Consider the following 23,244-nt stretch of genomic DNA (forward strand, 5'->3'; position numbering starts at 1 on the left):
CCGACAGGGTATCCCGTGCTACACGAGCTACAGAACAAGCGAAACAGAAACAAATAGCTGCCACCAAACAAGCAGAGACAACCCTAGTTGTTGCAACACCTTCCATAGTACCACCAGCTGCACGATTTACTCGTTGGTCAACTCAGCAGCACGTTCCCAGGCTCCCTTGCCACCTGACACTACTTCCGAAGCACTCTTGACACAAGATGAGTTGGCAAGATCAGATGAACTTTGCGAGCTTCAACAGCAAGAAGGTAGTTGCTGGAGTCAAGTTACAGTTGCATGCTTCTTTATATGTAGTCTCATAGTTTGATGTACACTAACACTTCCTATGTTTATTGTTGGACTAGCACCTAGGTGCAAGAGGAAACAAACATCAGGGATAATGCTCAATAGGTTAACTAAATCTAGAGGAGGAAGAATGGAGATCCGTTTTGAGGCAGGTTTAAAAAGGCCACATGATGCTACAGAGTCAGCCAAGTTAGTATCAGAGGCAGCGGTTGCTGTTAGGTGTCATGTACATATCCTCCCAACATGGATTCAGTACAGGAATGACAAAGACGAAACCCAGTTCAACACCTTCCTCGGCCATTTATCTGTAAGTATGGTTATGTATGGAAACTAGTAATGTCGTCTTGCTCTGTCCAATACTTTCTAGGTTGCTGATAATGAGACTCCCATAATTTTCAACAGATCAGGTTCAAGTTGGATAGCCAAGATGATGCAACCAGACAAGCTTGCACCCATGTTTTCAAGTCTGCTCTGCGACAGTATCGTATAACTTGAGGAAAACTCACTTTGAAGGCAAGGCTAATAGTGAACTTGCCCAAACATCTCCAATGGAAAATATATGGAATGAAGACTGGAGAGGCCTTGTTAAACACTGGTCCGATCTGAAGTATCAGGTACATTATATATATGTGATCATATCACATGTTGAAGTCCTATTTACGCATGTGCCACACAAATCTATCTTCTTGTAGGTGAATTGTTCAAATAACAAGGCCAACCATACGAAAGTGAAATTCCAACAGACGACAGGATCTCGTAGCTATATTGCACATTGCGAGGCTCTTGTAATTAGCTGTTGTTTCACTCTTTTCGCTGTACCATATTATCAGATCTATATTGACTTGTTCCGGATGCAGAGGAAAGCCCGCAAGGACCAAAAAGTACCTGAACCAAATGCTATGGAAATCTTCGAGGACTGTCACACCAGCAAGACAAAGGGCATGACTACACCAGTCAAAGCCGCTGTTGTAAGTCCTTAATCCTCATGCCTTTTAACTACTACTTACTCTGACTCGTGCCTTGAACTGCATGGTTTGCAGTCAATGTCTATTACTCTTTTCAATTTTATACACAATTGTCTTAGCGTATCATTGCACCTTACAAGGTTTAAAAGAGAGGAGTGATGTTCCTTTGATCTTGACCTGTAATATAGTTCCGTGCTGGACTTGCCCACACAATGTTACAATTGCATGTTTGTCTGTTCTCAGTTGTTTTGTGATATGAATGATGTCATATTATGCTTACCGTATTATAAACTTTGTATCTTTATCCTTAGCTGTCAATACAATGTGAAGAAATAGACAATACATTAGCCATGGTACATGGTCATATGTTTGGAACCTGGTTTTATTATGTACTTTGCAGTAAAATACAACTAATATTTTACATGGGTTCACCAGAATAAGTTCTGTATATAGACCAAAGCTATTTTTTGGTTTTGCTGCCTCCTTAATATCTTCTGTTCTGGTACTAATGTAAAAGCTCAAGTTTTCAGCAAGCTATGGAAAAGATGGTGGAACCGCCACCTTCTGAAGGTGGCGAGGCAACTATAACCGCAATGTCAGCTCTTGCTGTTGTGGGTCAGTACCTGTCCACTAACAGTGCCAAAAGCACGTTCCTGCGTAATACTGGGTTGGTTGTTAAGGCAATCTCGTCCAAACTGCCTCATGATCAAGATACGCAAGCTCAAAACAATGTTATATCTGCGTTCCAGACACAAGTTCGTTCCCTAAAGAGACCCTTTGTGAAACAAGGATAGACATTGTTCGATGTCGTCAAGATATGCATGGTTTTGAAACCAGGCTATCAGACATTTGCTATGTTGTTGAGGAGCCTAGGAGAAATGAAGGGGAAGGTTAAGGTGCTCCATCGGACAATAACATGAAAACGTAACAGTCAGGTCAAATGAACTGAGCTTCTGAACTTCTGGTGGTGCATTTATCTACTAGACTGTTAACTTTTATGCCAACCTTCCTTTTGTTTTATAGTTGTAATTTGTTTTGTTGCGATAGAATATTTGTTCTTAACATGCAGCCACCGGCTGAAGAAAACAACAAGCCATTTTTTTATAGTGTAGGGTGTTCCCTATATTTGCACTGGTGGCGATCTTTAATGCCTAGTGGATGTAATCTGTGTAATCGCCTTAATAGCCTAGCGTTAGTTTCGGGCTTATATATTTCCTAATCTTCTTTTTCCCTGGTTTGCTAGTGGCCGCAACACCCATGGGCCATATATGGACCGTGGTAACCAAGACCCTGCTACGGCCCGTAGGATCCATGGGCCTCCTATGGGCCGTCTTTAAATGGGCCTCCAACACGGCTGTAGAATCGGTGGGCCTCGGGCTATCGGATAAATGGGTCTACATGGGCTGTAAACGGGCGTAATTGGTATCGGCCCAGCACGGTAACGGGACGTTAACAGGCTGGAGGACAGCAAAGGCTTAATTCTGTCACAGGCATAACGGGTCGTTAATGGGCCAGAATATAGGACAGGCTGGAAACGGCGCAACGGGTTAATAAGATAGGAACGGGCCGACTCTTGCCACGGGCCGAATTTGGCCCATTAGGGGAACAGGCCAGTAACGGGCCGGAAGTAATCGAGGGCCGGAAAGGAGCCCAAGAACGTATGGGCCGTCAGTAGGCCGAAAGCTAACACGGGCTGGAAACGGCCCATGTGAATCATGGGCCGTTAACGGGTACAAAGAAATTTACTGTTCATTCTGGGCTAGAGTCACCGTGGGCCTTTAAAGGGCCTAAAGATACGAAGGCCTCATATGGGCCGAAAGACGTCGTGGGCCATACATGGGCCGAAAGTGAAACGGGCTGGTGTTATATTCGACGGCCCACATGACGTTGTTGGGCCGTTTTCGGGTAGGCCCTAACGGGCCGTGAGTTACCGGGCCGTAAAATGGGCTATTTGCGAAGAGACCGTTAACAGGCTTTTCATGGGCCAGCCCGCTAACTTTTGACCAAGTCAAATGGGCCGGCCTTTGTAAGCTAAATGGGCCGGTGGTGGGCCGTCGCACGTGTCGACATATCATAGGCGCCTATCTGACCCACTGACGAGCTGACACGTGTTTCCTCCGGCCAATCAGAATTTTACACATGGAACTTTCCCATTGGTCCGGGCTGTTAACGGGTTATCGGATCCAAAACCAGACCCGATAGCTTAACGGCGACCCGTTACGGTGGATGCCACGTGTCGGTCACCCTTGACGAAAGCACTTCTGTGATCCGCGATTTATCGTCATGGAAGTGGACACTTCTGTGATGATAATTTTGGTAATGTCATGGAACACTTCTATGACAGCACAAGTATGACTATCTTGATTCTGTCATAAAATTGTCATGGATGTACATGCATGACAGAAAACGTGACCTACTGTGACAAACACGCATCATCACGGAAGTGTATTTTTTTGTAGTGTATGATAGATTGGATAAATAGATCGCGAATAAATGCAAAATAAAATAAAGTGCAGCAAGGTATTTTTGGGTTTTTGGATTAATAGAACTGAAAATAAAAGCGAATAAAAATAGATCTCGAAGGCAAATATAATAAAGAAGAGACCCGGGGGCCGTAGGTTTCACTAGTGGCTTCTCTCGGGAAAAATAGCATACGGTGGGTAAACAAATTACTGTTGGGCAATTGATAGAACTTCAAATAAATATGATGATATCTAGGCAATCATCATTATATAGGCATCACATCCAAGATTAGTAGACCAACTCCTGCCTGCATCTGCTACTATTACTCCACACATCGACCGCTATCCAGCATGCATCTAGTGTATTATTTTCATGGAGAAACAGAGTAATGCAATAAGAACGATGACATGATGTATACAAGATCTATTTATGTAGAAATAGACCCCATCTGGTTATCCTTAATAGCAACGATACATACGTGTCGTTTCCCATTCTGTCACTCAGATCGAGCACTGTAAGATCGAACCCATCACAAAGCACCTCTTCGCATGGCAAGAAAAGTCGATCTAGTCGGCCTAACTAAACCAAATATTTGAAGAAGAAATACAAGGCTATAAGTAATCATGCATATAAGAGATCAAAAGAGTCAAATAACTTTCATGGATAAAAACATAGATCTGATCATAAACTCAAAGTTCATTGGATCCCGACAAACACACCGCAAAAAGAGTTACATCAAATAGATCTCAAGGAGACCATTGTATTGAGAATCAAAAGAGAGAGAGAGGAATCCATCTAGCTACTAAGTATAGACCCGTAGGTCTACAATGAACTACTCACGCATCATCGGAGAGGCACCAATGAGGATGATGAACCCCTCCGTGATGGTGTCTAAATTGGATATGTGGTTTCTGGAACTTGCGGCGGCTGGAATTGATTTTCGTCGACTCCCCTAGAGCTTCTGGAATATTGGGGTATTTATAGAGCAAAGGGGCGGTGCAGGAGGCCACCGAGGTGGGCACAACCCACCTGGGTGTGCTTGGCCCCCCAGGCGCTCCCTGGTGGGTTGTGCTCCCCTTGGAGCCCCCTCTAGTACTTCTTTGGCCCAACAGGTGTCTTCTGGTCTAGAAAATATCTCCAAAAAGTTTCGCTACGTTTGGACTCCGGTTGGTATTGATTTTCTGCAAAGTAAAAAACAAGCAAAAAACAACAACTGGCACTAGGCACTATGTCAATAGGTTAGTCCCAAAAAATGATATAAAGTTGCTATAAATGATTGTAAAACATCCAAGAATGGTAATATAACAGCATGGAACAATAAAAAATTACAGATACGTTGGAGATGTATCAGTCCACTCCACGGGCCCTGCCTTCTTCAAGATTTGGAAGAACAGTAGGGCAGGCTCGACGGACATGGAAATGAACTTGCTTAGCGCGGCAACACATCCAGTCAAATGCATCACGTCCTTAACTGTCTTTGGTGCTTGAATCTACTCGATCACCTTGATCTTGTCGGGTTTGGCTGATATCTGCTTGAACTACGTCGGTATTTCCCCAAAGAGGAAAGGATGATGCAGCACAACAAAGGTAGGTATTTCCCTCAGTGATGAGGCCGAGGTTATTGAACCGGTAGGAGAACCATGCAATACTACGTGAACGGCACCTGCACACAAATAACAAATGCTCGCAACCCGATGTATTAAAGGGGTTGTCAACCCCTTTCGGGTAACGGCGCAGAGTTTGGCAAGTAGAGGGGATAAAAATTGTGATAGATTGATAGATGCAAATAAAAGTAAATAAAATTCGGTGAGATATTTTTGGGTTTTTGGATTAATAGATCTGAAAATAAAAGCAAATAAAAATAGACCGCGAGGCAAATATAATAAAGAAGAGACCCGGGGGTCGTTCACTAGTCACGGGTGCACGTCGGTCCTAAACAAACGTTTTTTTACCCCTTTCCGTGACGGCCTTCGGAACCGTCGCCAAGTGAGTATGTGCGATAGGGGGTCCTTCCCACACGACCCAGAAACCGTCGGGGATATGGAACAGTGATCCAGAGGCCTTCCAAAATGTAATCGTGTGCGATGCAGCACACACTAAATTCTTTTGCACGTGTGGTATCGGTGATTAAGCCTTTCTAATGACACAGTGAAACCATACGATCTGTCGTAACGAACCATTTGGGAAACAATATGTAAGGCACACGGGCCAAGATATGAACTGTGTGTGATTTGTGCCCTATCGCACACGAGTTTTCGGCGTAACCCGTCTGCCATGCTAGACTCCATCGCACACGTTTTCCAACAATTACCATCTGTGATAATGTTCTATCACAAATATTTCAGGAGCCCCTTCGCACACATACAAGTGCTGCAGACCGTTTGTGATTTGTTAGGTATCGCCGACGGTTGCCGCAAGAGTGACGTGTGCTTTTCGTTTGGGATCCCACACGTTTCCTGATAAAAATACGACTGGGATTGTATTTTGCATTGGGCATGGTTTAGTCCCAGTTCTTGTGTGCGATAACGCGATATCACAAACGGTTCCAGAGAACCTACGCACACGTAGTAGCGCTGCGAATCTTTTGTGATCTGCTGTGTATCACCGACGGTTCCAATACGATTGGCGTATGCTTTCCGATGTGGATCGCACACACTCATTTAGTTGAACCATGTGCAGAGCAATTGCCACGTTAAAACAAAACTATCCCATTTCGAATCGGCACGCAAAAATCAAATTTGCCACAATATTCAGTTGAACAAATAAACAAAAATATCCCATTATGAATCGGCACGCAAAAAGCAAATTCGCCACAATATTCAATTGAACAAATAGTGTCCACAGGAAGAACATTCATCAGATTTCGCAACAATTGCAATTGAACATATGGTAGCTAAATTCCAATTATTTGTCCACACATATATGCATTACATAATTAATCATAGTGTACGAATTACGAAGACCTCATCAGATGGAAAATAATGGATCCATGCATTATGTGTTTAGCGGCTAACTCTTACTCAATGTTTCAGGAGGAACCATGCTAACATCTTCATCATCACCAGTGGGATTGATGTAGTGATCCAGGAAGAAGTCGTTGATAAATCTCCGAACCATCACAATTCACCAGCCGGGAGTGGTTCAGGGGTCCTCGGTTTTAAGATGAGCTGTAGTATTTTTAAGATCAGAATGTGCCATATGAGTGGAGTAGAAGATATTAATTAAGATAGACTTACTGGTACTAATTCGCGAGGATCGTCGCAACTATCAGTAGATTTGTAGATGGAGGTCATGTGTCTGCAAACATAGTATCCACAAAGGTTGGTCCCTACTTCTTGCTGAGGACACTAAAATTTTTTGTACAAAATTAGTCATGTATTTGTCCTATTAGGAACAACCTAACCGGTGTTAGATGTATTATTTTTTCTTTGGACAAAATAGAAAGAGGTTTATTTAGAAGCTTGAACATTTCACTAGCATAAGGAAAGGTATTTGCAGACTGTTGGATAAATTTTCTGAAAATAATGGATTTCGCTGTGTTACCGGAGAAACGATCTCGTGCTGCAGAGGTAGTTTCCTCTGGAACAGGTTCCCTGTTTTAGTTTCCCACAATGCGAGCACACTGCAAATGATGATGAATTTTGACAACATCAATTATTGAACCAGATATGAATGCAAATTAATTTCAACATCATATAATTCAATACCTATCCAAGAATTGCTGAAGGTGCGTTAGATCCTGAGCGTTTGTTGACTCTCTGAGAGAATCGATGTAGTAAACTGTGTTCTTGTTTGGAACAATGAATACCAATATCCAGTGATTGCTACATATTAAGAAAGCCATGAACTTACGAATGATGTCGAAATCTGAAAGACAATCAGTGTATGCGTGGTTGTTTACTTGACTTATCCTTCATGATATGGCCAGAGAAATGATTCTGCATGGGACGTGTTTTTGAAGATACGGACGACCGTGTTAACGGCCTAGTCCCGTCGGTCCTTTTCATGTAATGCTGTGCCCTTTGCTAATGCAAGATCTATGAAATACACACTCTCACTTTGTCTTCTCTGCGCGTTCAATCCCCTGAGAGGAATAAAATGCAGTTAGCTGTTTATCATTTACAGCCTTGTATGGAGAAGTTGATCAGAGTTTGTTAAGTACTTACAAAATCACGCATCTAACAAGAGTGGCATCGAGCACGTTGAAGTTGAAGAAGAGATGTAAGTCCTCGAAACTCACAATGATGGAACCATCATCGTGTCGGAAATGATCTCTGTTGTAGTGGACTAGCAAATGGTGATGACCTTCTGACATTTGATCCATGCAATATTCATGTAACTCGTGGCAACTGGAGCTGCACTCATCAAAGTATTCGCCAACAAGAAATGGCTGACCATGGACGTAATTGCGTGCTTCAAGTGCGTCTGCCTTTCCTTTAGCAAGCAACAATTCTACTTCTTCATCATCCATGGCATCAGAAATAATATTACTCCCCGATTCGAACAAGCTGCTGTTAATTTGGTTCTCGGTGATGAGTGCTTTAAGTAAGAGGCAATCGTTCTCTTTCCTCTTCACTTTCCCGCTGCACTTCCTCGTGGTCGTGGGTGTAGCCGTTTTGGCCACTTCCTTCTTGGTACTTGAAGCATTTCTAGCAGAACGTCTGGTTGCCTGCACGGTAGACTACCGAGTAGACGGTGAAGCTTGGACAGACTTCTTAGCAGACTGTTTATCTATGCGGGACAGCTGAGCTGGAGGTGCTGCAGTGACGGACCACTGGGCTGTAGGAGCAGAGGCATCGGACTGCTGACCATGCGTTGAAGCTATGTCAGGTTTCTGCGCAGGTGGTGCCAACTTGTCGGTGTGCTGAGGAGGCCGTGCCAACGCGTTGGTTTGCTGAGCAGGAAGTGCTGACGCATTGGTATGCTGATCACGCGCCTGCGGACCGACGGACTGATGAGCAGTCAGTTCTGGACCTACAAACTGCTTAGCAGGCGGTTTCGGAGGATTAGACTGCTTAGCAGTTTGTTCCACTAGGTTGGTCTGCTGAGCATGTGCTGCAGCTGGGTCTCCCCCCGCTGCTTCAGTGGCCGGCATCTGAACCGATGGTGCGTCATCAGCAGTTGTAGGCCTTGCCACTAGTTGCTTTGGGGCGGAGGATGACATGGCCTGTACGCCACAAAGTCGGTCCGGCTGATCACAGGTTGATGCATCAGCCCGCAAGAGCTGCTCTGGCAAGGAGAGCGTCACCGGTTGAGGGGCGACAGTGGTTGCTCTTGGCGGGGCTTCAGGAATCTCATCGATGAACTATATTTCCTTTCGTGGCCACTGGATGTGATGTAACAGTGTTTCTCCCAAGGTCCTTTGCTCATCGAAGTCTCCTAGGACATTCTTCAGGGCAAATTCATTGAATCCAGGCCTTACTTCAGTCACGTAGCACTTCACACAGCCCGGCTTCAATGGCACATTGTCCAAGAAGAGGCCATCTTCCAAGAAGGGTGGGCAAACCCATGCTATTGCACATTTTAATGTACCTTCATAATGTGTAAGCACGCCCTTCAGTCTGTCTTTCATTCCAGATAGATCAGATATAGCATCATCACGCGCAGCTGCAGTCTCAGTGTCGCTGGGGTTAGCTGATGCACAGCTACTCTTGTGAAGTGTTGTCGCACAATAAGCAGCATCATCCATGCCCGCCTCCCCTCCCATCTGCTGGCTATCTGTCAGTGTTAGAGTCTTCTGCATCATCATCATTGACTCCTCAACATCCTTTCGAATAGCCGGATAAATCTCCTTCTTCAACTTTTCAAACAATGCATTCTGCTTCATTTCACTCCTTGCTTTTTTCATGACGAGCCTCTCTTCTTTGCTGAGTGTGAAAGCCCTCTTGTGCGGGACATTAACGCCTATACCCCTTGCACGGCCAGGGGGCTCTTTTGTGTCCAGAGCAATGGACAGAATGTCACATGGCCCTGAGTTCCTGTAGAACCTTCCAGGGATCTTGGAAGCCTCTACCATCACTTCATACAGTTTGGCGTCACGTGCGTTTTCAAAGTAATAAGTTCCGTCATCACGCCTCTTTGCACGTGCCCGCAAGTAGTCTCTGGCGCGTTCGCCCTTGATTTCACTATAGGCCGGACTCCCACCCGCCGCTACTGCTTCTTTGTCCTCCTGTTCCCATATTAGTTTCATGCCGTAGTATCCTGCCACACCCATACGGTGGGGGTGTATGTTCTTCTTCTGAAGTTCCGATTGCATGAAACTCTTCGCAGCAAACTTTAGAGTTGGCCTAACCCTTTTGAATTTTGCCCAGTCTACCTTTGTAATTTGGGGGTATGCAGGGATTGGGTCCTTGCCTTCACTCAAGTACTTCTTATACAACACGTGCTTCCACTTTCTCCAAGCATCCCTAGCCTTCTTTAGTGCAGTGTGTTCCACCTGCATTCTCCACTGCTCTGGAATGTTGAAGTGATCCATGATCTCCCGGACTATCCTTCGCCGTGTTTCTGTGTCAGCCTTCCGAAACCGCGGCAGATTAATGTTGAGCCTTGCCCTGCCAACAAATCCACACACACTCCTAAACCTCATGCGTACTTTATCTGGTTTAGTTGGAGCCCAGGACTTTAAATCAATCTCGGTTACTTCATATACACCTTTAGGCTGGTGTGTGGGCTTCCTTGGAGCGTTCCTCCGTGTCCTGACCGGAAGGGTAATTGCTGCAGCTCTATCCTGTTCAAGACTACTTGATCCCTCACAATCTGCTGAAGACCTAGGGTTGTCCGAATTAGATGAAGATATATGAGCTGAATGAGTGCTGTCGCTGCTACTCAGCATCTATAGAGAACACATGCGAAACTCAGGAAAGGAGGATAAGCATAAAACTAACAACTTGGTATCAAGCTTTCTAAACATGCCATGCAATATTTTAGAAAATGTACGACTAATTTGTTAAGTTTGTGTGACTCGGGCGCCCGCGATCTGTAAACAGGCAGTAACTTATTGGAACAAATACAACTTATATGTAGTAAGGAAGGTAGATAATGAACATATATGCGCTCTCCGTTATTTTATAGCCAATTTGGGAACACACAGAACAAAATTGGAAGAGGGATTGCAAGGAAATATGCCTCACCGCGATGGAGAGCAGTAACTATCAGGCTTCTTAATGCAAGCACGAACGGACTACAGGAGAGGCGAGGGTTACTGCATCGATATGCTTGAGGGTGGCTAGCGAGCAAATGAAGACGGCGAGGCGCGGGCCGCCGCGTGTTGGGAACGGCAGTGGAGGTAGGCTTGACGCCAAAGAGCGGGCACACGGCCGGGGTGAGCACAGCGGCGCCGGAGAGGGTTCTGCTATGGATCTCGGGGAGGGAGGAGCTGGCGAAGGAGATTGGGTGGACTAGTTGAGTGAAACGCGGGCGGACAGTGGGGGGCGGTGTTGGCGGCCTAGGTGAAAAGGGTGAAAAATATCCCCACTCGCCGCGCGTGTGGATAGGCCTATGCAAACGGTTGCCTCTAAGCACTCGTGTGCACAAACAGAATAATTTCATTTGAAATGAAGACGTACTAATTTTGAAATGAAGACGTGAGTTCATCATTTCACATCTAAATTTTTTGCACGTAAACCAATCATAATTTTACCACGTGTCTGATTTGCTGGCGCATTTCAGGTCTCGTGTGCTACATGTAAGACATTTTTTGGCATTTACCTGTTGGGGATCGTAGCAGAATTTTAAAATTTCCTACGCATCACCAAGATCCATCTATGGAGTATACTAGCAACGAGGGGAAAGGAGTGCATCTACATACCCTTGTAGGTCGCGAGCAGAAGCGTTCTAATGAACGGGGTTGATGGAGTCGTACTCGCCGTGATCCAAATCACCGATGACCGAGTGCCGAACGGACGGCACCTCCGCGTTCAACACACGTACGGAGCAGTGACATCCCCTCCTTCTTGAGCCAGCAAGGGGGAAGGAGAGGTTGATGGAGATCCAGCAGCACGACGGCGTGGTGGTGGAAGTAGCAGGATCTCGGCAGGGCTTCGCCAAGCTTCTGCGAGAGGGAGAGGTGTTGCAGGGGGAGAGGGAGGCGCCAGGGGCTGTGGGGTTGCTGCCCTCCCTCCCCCCACTATATATAGGCCCCCTGGGGGGCACCGGCCCTGGGAGATCAGATCTCCAAGGGGGGGCGGCGGCCAAGGGGGAAGGGGGGTGGCTTCCCCCCCCAAGCCAAGTGGGGCGCCCCCACCCCCAGGGTTTCCAACCCTAGGCGCAGGGGGAAGCCCAAGGGGGGGCGCCCCAGCCCACTAAGGGATGGTTCCCTTCCCACTTCAGCCCATGGGGCCCTCCGGGATAGGTGGCCCCACCCGGTGGACCCCCGCGACCCTTCCGGTGGTCCCGGTACAATACCGATAACCCCCGAAACTTTCCCGGTGGCCGAAACTGGACTTCCTATATATAATTCTTCACCTCCGGACCATTCCGGAACTCCTCATGACGTCCGGGATCTCATCCGGGACTCCGAACAACTTTCGGGTTTCCGCATACTAATATCTCTACAACCCTAGGATTGGGTCTTGTCCATCACATCATTCTCCTAATGATGTGATCCCGTTATCAATGACATCCAATGTCCATAGTCAGGAAACCATGACTATCTGTTGATCAACGAGCTAGTCAACTAGAGGCTTACTAGGGACACGTTTTGGTTTATGTATTCACACATGTATTACGATTTCCAGATAACACAATTATAGCATGAACAATAGACTATTATCATGAATAAAGTAATATAATAATAACCATTTATTATTGCCTCTAGGGCATATTTCCAAAAGTCTCCCACTTGCACTAGAGTCAATAATCTACTTACATTGTGATGAATCGAACACCCATAGCGTTCTGGTGTTGATCATGTTTTGCTCTAGGGAGAGGTTTAGTCAACGGATCTGCTACATTCAGGTCCGTATGTACTATACAAATATCTATGTCTCCATTTTGAACACTTTCACGAATGGAGTTGAAGCGACGCTTGATATGCCTGGTCTTCCTGTGAAACCTGGGCTCCTTGGCAAGGGCAATAGCTCCAGTGTTGTCACAGAAGAGAGTCATCGGGCCCGACGCATTGGGAATCACCCCTAGGTCGGTAATGAACTCCTTTATCCAGACTGCTTCCTGTGCTGCCTCTGAGGCTGCCATGTACTCTGCTTCACATGTAGATCCCGCCACGACGCTTTGCTTGCAACTGCACTAGCTTACTGCTCCTCCATTCAAAATATACACGTATCCGGTTTGTGACTTCGAGTCATCCAGATCTGTGTCGAAGCTAGCGTCGACGTAACCCTTTACGACGAGCTCTTCGTCACCTCCATAAACGAGAAACATATCCTTAGTTCTCTTCAGGTACTTCAGGATATTCTTGACCGATGTCCAGTGTTCCATGCCGGGATTACTTTGGTACCTTCCTACCAAACTTACGGCAAGGTTTACATCAGGTCTGGTACACAGCATGGCATACATAATAGACCCTATGGCCGAGGCATAGGGGATGACACTCATCTTTTCTCTATCTTCTGCCGTGGTCGGGCATTGAGCCGTGCTCAATTGCACACCTTGCAATACAGGCAAGAACCCCTTCTTGGACTGATCCATATTGAACTTCTTCAATATCTTGTCAAGGTACGTACTCTGTGAAAGACCAATGAGGCGTCTTGATCTATCTCTATAGATCTTGATGCCTAATATATAAGCAGCTTCTCCAAGGTCCTTCATTGAAAAACACTTATTCAAATAGGCCTTTATACTTTCCAAGAATTCTATATCATTTCCCATCAATAGTATGTCATCCACATATAATAAGAGAAATGCTACAGAACTCCCACTCACTTTCTTGTAAACACAGGCTTCTCCATAAGTCTGTGTAAACCCAAACGCTTTGATCATCTCATCAAAACGAATGTTCCAACTCCGAGATGCTTGCACCAGTCCATAGATGGAGCGCTGGAGCTTGCATACCTTGTTAGCATTCTTAGGATCGACAAAACCTTCGGGCTGCATCATATACAATTCTTCCTTAAGAAAGCCGTTAAGGAATGCCGTTTTGACGTCCATCTGCCATATCTCATAATCATAGTATGCGGCAATTGCTAACATGATTCGGACGGACTTCAGCTTCGCTACGGGTGAGAAAGTCTCATCGTAGTCAACCCCTTGAACTTGTCGATAACCCTTAGCGACAAGTCGAGCCTTATAGATGGTCACATTACCATCCGCGTCTGTCTTCTTCTTAAAGATCCATTTATTTTCTATGCCTCGCCGATCATCGGGCAAGTCAGTCAAAGTCCATACTTCGTTTTCATACATGGATCCTATCTCGGATTTCATGGCTTCAAGCCATTTGTCGGAATCCGGGCCCGCCATCGCTTCTTCATAGTTCGAAGGTTCACCGTTGTCTAACAACATGATTTCCAGGACAGGGTTGCCGTACCACTCTGGTGCGGAACGTGTCCTTGTGGACCTACGAAGTTTAGTAGTAACTTGATCCGTAGCTTCATGATCATCATCATTAACTTCCTCCCTAGTCGGTGTAGGCACCACAGGAACATCTTCCCGTGCTGCGCTACTTTCTGGTTTGGAAGGGGTGACTATCACCTCATCAAGTTGCACTTTCCTCCCACTCAATTCTTTCGAGAGAAACTCTTTCTCCAGAAAGGACCCGTTCTTGGCAACAAAGATCTTGCCTTCGGATCTGAGGTAGAAGGTATACCCAATAGTTTCCTTGGGGTATCCTATGAAGACGCATTTTTCCAACTTGGGTTCGAGCTTTTCAGGTTGAAGTTTCTTGACATAAGCATCGCATCCCCAAACTTTTAGAAACGATAGCTTAGGTTTCTTTCCAAACCATAATTCATACGGTGTCGTCTCAACGGATTTCAACGGAGCCCTATTTAAAGTGAATGCGGCAGTCTCTAAAGCATAGCCCCAAAATGAGAGCGGTAGATCGGTAAGAGACATCATAGATCGCACCATATCCAATAGAGTGCGATTACGACGTTCGGACACACCATTTCGCTGAGGTGTTCCAGGCGGCGTGAGTTGTGAAATGATTCCACATTTCCTTAAGTGCGTACCAAATTCGTGACTTAAATATTCTCCACCACGATCTGATCGTAAGAACTTTATTTTCCTGTCACGTTGATTCTCAACCTCACTCTAAAATTCCTTGAACATTTCAAAGGTTTCAGACTTGTGTTTCATTAGGTAGACATACCCATATCTACTTAAGTCATCAGTGAGGGTGAGAACATAACGATATCCTCCGCGAGCCTCAACACTCATTGGACCGCACACATCGCTATGTATGATTTCCAATAAGTTGGTTGCTCGCTCCATTGTTCCGGAGAACAGAGTCTTGGTCATCTTACCCATGAGGCATGGTTCGCACGTGTCAAATGATTCGTAATCAAGAGACTCCAAAAGTCCATCTGCATGGAGCTTCTTCATGCGCTTGACACCAATGTGACCAAGGCGGCAGTGCCACAAGTATGTGGGACTATCGTTATCAACTTTACATCTTTTGGTATTTACACTATGAATATGTGTAACATCACGTTTGAGATTCATCAAGAATAAACCATTGACCAGCGGGGCATGACCATCAAACATATCTCTCAAATAAATAGAACAACCATTATTCTCGGATTTAAATGAGTAGCCATCTCGAATTAAACGAGATCCAGATACAATGTTCATGCTCAAAGCTGGCACTAAATAACAATTATTGAGGTTTAAAACTAATCCCGTAGGGAGATGCAGAGGTAGCATGCCGACGGCGCTCACATCGACCTTGGAACCATTCCCGACGCGCAGCGTCACCTCGTCCTTCGCCAGTCTCCATTTATTCTGTAGTTCCTGTTTTGAGTTACAAATATGAGCAACCGCACCGGTATCAAATACCCAGGAGCTACTACGAGTACTGGTAAGGTACACATCAATTACATGTATATCACATATACCTTTGGTGTTGCCGGCCTTCTTGTACGCTAAGTATTTGGGGCAGTTCCGCTTCGAGTGACCACTTCCCTTGCAATAAAAGCACTCAGTCTCAGGCTTGGGTCCGTTCCTTGACTTCTTCCCGGCAACTGGTTTACCGGGCGCGGGAACTCCCTTGCCGTCCTTCTTGAAGTTCTTCTTGCCCTTGCCTTTCTTGAACTTAGTGGTTTTATTCACCATCAACACTTGATGTTCCTTTCTGATCTCTACCTCCGCTGATTTCAGCATCGAATATACCTCAGGAATGGTCTTTTCCATCCCCTGCATATTGAAGTTCATCACAAAGCTCTTGTAGCTTGGTGGAAGCGACTGAAGGATTCTGTCAATGACCGCGTCATCCGGGAGATTAACTCCCAGCTGAGACAAGCGGTTGTGTAACCCAGACATTCTGAGTATGTGCTCACTAACAGAACTAATTTCCTCCATTTTACAGCTGAAGAACTTGTCGGAGACTTCATATCTCTTGACCCGGGCATGAGCTTGGAAAACCATTTTCAGCTCTTCGAACATCTCATATGCTCCATGTTTCTCAAAACGCTTTTGGAGACCCGGTTCTAAGCTGTAAAGCATGCCGCACTGAACGAGGGAGTAATCATCAGCACGTGATTGCCAAGCGTTCATAACGTCTTGGTTCTCTGGGGTTGGTGCTTCACCTAGCGGTGCTTCTAGGACATAATCTTTCTTGGCAGCTATGAGGATGATCCTCAGGTTCCGGACCCAGTCCGTATAGTTGCTGCCATCATCTTTCAGCTTGGTTTTCTCTAGGAACGCGTTGAAGTTGAGGACAACGTGGGCCATTTGATCTACAAGACATATTGTAAAGATTTTAGACTAAGTTCATGATAATTAAGTTCATCTAATCGAATTATTCAATGAACTCCCACCCAGATAGACATCCCTCTAGTCATCTAAGTGAAACATGATCCAAGTTAACTAGGTCGTGTCCGATCATCACGTGAGACGGACTAGTCAAGATCGGTGAACATCTCCATGTTGATCGTATCTTCTATACGACTCATGCTCGACCTTTCGGTCCTCCGTGTTCCGAGGCCATGTCTGTACATGCTAGGCTCGTCAAGTCAACCTAAGTGTATTGCTTGTGTTCCGAGGCCATGTCTGTACATGCTAGGCTCGTCAACACCCGTTGTATGCGAACGTTAGAATCTATCACACCTGATCATCACGTGGTGCTTCGAAACAACGAACCTTTGCAACGGTGCACAGTTAGGGGGAACACTTTCTTGAAATTATTATAAGGGATCATCTTACTTACTACCGTCGTTCTAAGCAAATAAGATGCAAAACATGATAAACATCACATGCAATCAAATAGTGACATGATATGGCCAATATCATTTTGCTCCTTTGATCTCCATCTTCGGGGCACCATGATCATCTTCGTCACCGGCATGACACCATGATCTCCATCATCATGATCTCCATCATTGTGTCTTCATGAAGTTGTCACGCCAACGATTACATCTACTTCTATGGCTAACGCGTTTAGCAACAAAGTAAAGTAATTTACATGGCGTTATTCAATGACACGCAGGTCATACAAAAAATAAAGACAACTCCTATGGCTCCTGCCGGTTGTCATACTCATCGACATGCAAGTCGTGATTCCTATTACAAGAATATGATCAATCTCATACATCACATATATCATTCATCACATCTTCTGTCCATATCACATCACATAGCAGATGCTGCAAAAACAAGTTAGACGTCCTCTAATTGTTGTTGCAAGTTTTTACGTGGCTTGTATAGGTTTCTAGCAAGAACGTTTCTTACCTACGTAAAACCACAACGTGATATGCCAATTTCTATTTACCCTTCAGAAGGACCCTTTTCATCGAATCCGTTCCGACTAAAGTGGGAGAGACAGACACCCGCTAGCCACCTTATGCAACTAGTGCATGTCAGTCGGTGGAACCTGTCTCACGTAAGCGTACGTGTAAGGTCGGTCCAGGCCGCTTCATCCCACAATGCCGCCGAAACAAGATAAGACTAGTAGCAGCAAGAAGAATTGGCAACATCTATGCCCACAACTGCTTTGTGTTCTACTCATGCATAGTAACTACGCATAGGCCTGGCTCTGATACCACTGTTGGGGATCGTAGCAGAATTTTAAAATTTCCTACGCATCACCAAGATCCATCTATGGAGTATACTAGCAACAAGGGGAAAGGATTGCATCTACATACCCTTGTAGGTCGCGAGCAGAAGCGTTCTAATGAACGGGGTTGATGGAGTCGTACTCGCCGTGATCCAAATCACCGATGACCGAGTGCCGAACGGACGGCACCTCCGCGTTCAACACACGTACGGAGCAGCGACGTCTCCTCCTTCTTGATCCAGCAAGGGGGAAGGAGAGGTTGATGGAGATCCAGCAGCACGATGGCGTGGTGGTGGAAGTAGCGGGATCTCAGCAGGGCTTCGCCAAGCTTCTGCGAGAGGGAGAGGTGTTGCAGGGGGAGAGGGAGGCGCCAGGGGCTGTGGTGTTGCTGCCCTCCCTCCCCCCCCCACTATATATAGGCCCCCTGGGGGGGCGCCGGCCCTGGGAGATCAGATCTCCAAGGGGGGCGGCGGCCAAGGGGGAAGGGGGGTGGCTTCCCCCCAAGCCAAGTGGGGCCCCCACCCCCAGGGTTTCCAACCCTAGGCGCAGGGGGAAGCCCAACGGGGGCGCCCCAGCCCACTAACGTCTGGTTCCCTTCCCACTTCAGCCCATGGGGCCCTCCGGGATAGGTGGCCCCACCCGGTGGACCCCCGGGACCCTTCCGGTGGTCCCGGTACAATACCGATAACCCCCGAAACTTTCCCGGTGGCCGAAACTGGACTTCCTATATATAATTCTTCACCTCCGGACCATTCCGGAACTCCTCGTGACGTCCGGGATCTCATCCGGGACTCTGAACAACTTTCGGGTTTCCGCATACTAATATCTCTACAACCCTAGCGTCACCGAACCATAAGTGTGTAGACCCTACGGGTTCGGGAGACATGCAGACATGACCGAGACGCCTCTCTGGTCAATAACCAACAGCGGGATCTGGATACCCATGTTGGCTCCCACATGTTCCACAATGATCTCATCGGATGAACCACGATGTCAAGGATTCAATCAATCCCGTATACAATTCCCTTTGTCAATCGATACGTTACTTGCCCGAGATTCGATCGTCGGTATCCCAATACCTTGTTCAATCTCGTTACCGGCAAGTCACTTTACTCGTACCGTAATGCATGATCCCGTGGCTAACTCCTTAGTCACATTGAGCTCATTATGATGATGCATTACCGAGTGGGCCCAGAGATACCTCTCCGTCATACGGAGTGACAAATCCCAATCTCGATCCGTGCCAACCCAACAGACACTTTCGGAGATACCCGTAGTGCACCTTTATAGTCACCCAGTTACGTTGTGACATTGGGTACACCCAAAGCACTCCTACGGCATCCGGGAGTTACACGATCTCATGGTCTAAGGAAAAGATACTTGACATTGGAAAAGCTCTAGCAAACGAACTACACGATCTTTTATGCTATGCTTAGGATTGGGTCTTGTCCATCACATCATTCTCCTAATGACGTGTCCCGTTATCAATGACATCCAATGTCCATAGTCAGGAAACCATGACTATCTGTTGATCAACGAGCTAGTCAACTAGAGGCTTAGTAGGGACACGTTTTGGCCTATGTATTCACACATGTATTACGATTTCCGGATAACACAATTATAGCATGAACAATAGACTATTATCATGAATAAAGAAATATAATAATAACCATTTATTATTGCCTCTAGGGCATATTTCCAACATTACCGTGCATGTTTGCATATAAATCAATTCCTAGCCGGACTGCATTTCGTGTCGAAAGGGATGAGGATTGCCGTTCGATCTGGGAGCATCCAACGGTGCAGACGTACGATCCATGGGGTTTGGGTTCTGGCCAATCAGAACGCATGACTCAGATCGCACGCGCAGCGAGGGCGGGCATCGGCCACGGTTTGGTAGGCACACGGCTTTCGTGTGTGAACCGTGTGCTATTTGAAAACATTTTTTGGGAGGGGCTATTTGAAAACATGTACATGTGTTGTCGAAAGGGATGAGGATTGCCGTTCGATTAAGGAGAATCCAACGATGCAGACGTACGATCCGTGGGGTTTGGGTTCTGGCCAATCAGAACGCACGACTTAGATCGTGCGCATGGCAGAGGGGTGGGGGTGTATCGGCCACGGTTTAGTGGACACACGGCTTTCGTGAGTGAACCGTGTGCTCTTTGAAAACATTTACATTACTTAACATCATATTTTTGTTCGAATGAAAACATGAGTTGATTGTTTCGCCTCCAATTTTTTTCCACGGTAAGAAATCATGAGTATACTGGAGAGTATCATATACTAGTATCATGAATATACAATACATATGATACTACCTTTAATTAATTATAGCGCATAGTATAATGCATAGAGTATAGTATATCATATATATTGATCATATTTATTGCCATGCATGACACAAATTAGCATCGCATTTAACATGATACGATATCTACCTACTATATGTTACTCTAACCCTCTTTATATATATTTAATTCTTTGCCACATCAGCATATATACTTGCTATTTCTGATTGCATATGACATCGTCGGCTATGATACCACCACTATGGCCAGCCTTATATAGGGAGTATCATATAGTACTATATATATATATATAGTATCATGCATATGATACTAGTGTATGATACTACATATGTACCTTCATAGTGCATATATAGTATCATAGAGTAGTACTAGCTCCCTCTGTAAACTAATATATAAGAGCGTTTAGATTACTAAATAGTGACCTAAACGCTCTTATATTAGTTTACGGAGGGAGTATATATCATAGATGACCGTATTTATGGCCATGCATGAGACAAAGTAGTATAGCATTTATTATATATACAAATATGTTACGGTATCTACCTATGTTACTGCTTCTTTGCCACATCATATTTTCTATTCCCGGGTGCATGATACCGGCTATGATACCCCCACTATGGCCACCTTAATAAGGCTGGTCGTAATATGGGAGTATCAAGCGGTATGATGCATGCCAACTAGACTTTTTGGATGATGTGGCACACAGTTAAATGATGAAAAAGAGGGTGTGTGGTATCATATCATGATACCGTATCATATTAAATGTTGTACTACTTTGTGTCATGCATGGTAATTAATAAGGAACCTAAGATACTAACTCATGATACTATGCATGCGCGCATTGCGGAGGTATTGCCGATCATATACTAGTATCATGCATATATACTCCCTCCTTTCTGGTTTATAGGCTTATCTCAAAATTTTAGTTTTTCCATTTTATCAGGCTCAATTTGGTTGTTCCCCATCACATGACCAGATTCCAAGGTGCATTAAATCATTGCATGCAAGTATTAAGAGAAAGTTGACCAATGCATGTACTTTACATATGCATGCATGTATTGCAATTAATACATTGGAAAACATAAATTTTTGAGGAAAACAAAAGCATTAATTGGGTGTTCTTGCAAACTACAAAAGGTATTCCACCACTCACCATCTACCTTGGTTGGTGAGATTTTTGAATTGAGCCCTATAAGGCTGGTTGTAATGGGGAGTATCATATATATATATACTAGTAGTATCATGCATATGATAGTGTAGCTAGGATACTAGCTACTTTCGTAGGGCTGGTCATAGTGGGAGTAACTTAGATAGTAACATAACACACCCCAAGACAAATTTGCTTATGTGGCATGAAGTTAATGAGGAGTGAGATGTTTGTGGTAACATAATATGTTACTGTAACATAACACATTCCGAGGTAAAATGAGTCTATATCTCATTTAATGAAGGCTTGTAAGTTACCATCCATATCTTACTACTCATTATGAAGGTAGTAACATAGACTAGTAACATATGGTGTTACTAGTCTAAGTTACTCTCCACTATGACCAGCCTAATGCATAGTATCATAAGTTAACATCTTAGGTTGCCTTACTAATCACACAAAGTAGTAGTATAACATTTAATGCAAAGCTTCATTTCTTAGGTGACAGACTCATATTGCATTGGGACATGTGATGCTACAACAACTATCTAAGTTACTGAAACTATCTCTCTCCTCATTAACTTATTGCCACATAAGCAAGTTTGTTGAGTTGGAGTCGGTGTTACTGCTGAAGTTACTCCTACTGTGGCTAGTCTGATACTAGCTAGTCGTCTATGATATACTAGCTACCTCACTAAGAGCATGGTTAATAATACAACCAAGGGTCGGCTATAAGAAGTTGACATGTCATATACAGCCAACCTCTTAGCGGGTATGTACAATAATAAGTTTTATATATGTACTAGTTTATCAATAGTTGGCCCACCTTACATCCTCACAAAGTGTCTTGGGTCTCCTGTTGCAGCTGGCTCTACTAACCAAGAGCCCGCTTCTCTTCTCTTTCCTTCAACTAATAAGCACATATATATTATTCTATTCCTTATAGCCAGACTACCCACAGTGGGAGTAACATAGGTAGTAACATCACACATATCTAGATAAAATAGATGATGTGGCAAGCAATAAATGAAGAAATGGAGGAAAGTGGATATGTGTGATGTTACTACCTATGTTACTCCCACTGTGGGTATAATCTTAATTACTATAGTATGAGACTACCCACAATGGGAGTAACATAGGTAGTAAATCACACATATCTAGATAAAGTCGATGGTGTGGCAAGCAATAAATGAAGAAAGAGAGGAAGAAAGTAGTAACATATCTAGTTACTAGTAGTATGAGTAACATCACATGTACATATCAAGGCAAGATGTGTCTATAGCCTAATAAATGAAGTGTTGCATGTTACCACACATATATGTTACTCCCCACTATAGAGGTAGTAACATAGACTAGTGTAACACAAGGGCATGTTACTAGTCTATGTTACTACCCATTGTGGCTAGTGTGAGTAACATCACACATATCAAGGCAAGATGAGTCTATAGCCTAATAAATGAAGTGTTGCATGTTACTACACATATGTCACTCCCCACTATAGAGGTAGTAACATAGACTAGTAACATTATATGTTACTACCCATTGTGGCTAGTCTTATGTCACTAGATCTATTGTGTACTTACTTGCTCTAATAATGCATAGTATGATAGAGTAGCTAGTATCATATGTAGTACTTTATTTATATTGTCATGCATGACACATAGTAGCATAACATTTATTATGATACGGTTTCATGATATGATACTTAACCCTCTCTTTCTTCATTTAATTAATTCTATGACAGCTCATCAAAATTGCCTAGTTGGCATGCATGATAGTAGCTATGATACCCCCTTACTATCAGCCTAGCAAAGGTGTACAGATCATTTGTGCGTCACTTTGTGAGTTTTCATCCGTTTGTTCGAGAAGCGGGGAGAAGTTTCAAACATTTCAGCAGCGAGG

Source organism: Triticum aestivum, chromosome 3D (genome assembly GCF_018294505.1).
Source record: "Triticum aestivum cultivar Chinese Spring chromosome 3D, IWGSC CS RefSeq v2.1, whole genome shotgun sequence".
Lineage (NCBI taxonomy): Eukaryota > Viridiplantae > Streptophyta > Magnoliopsida > Poales > Poaceae > Triticum > Triticum aestivum.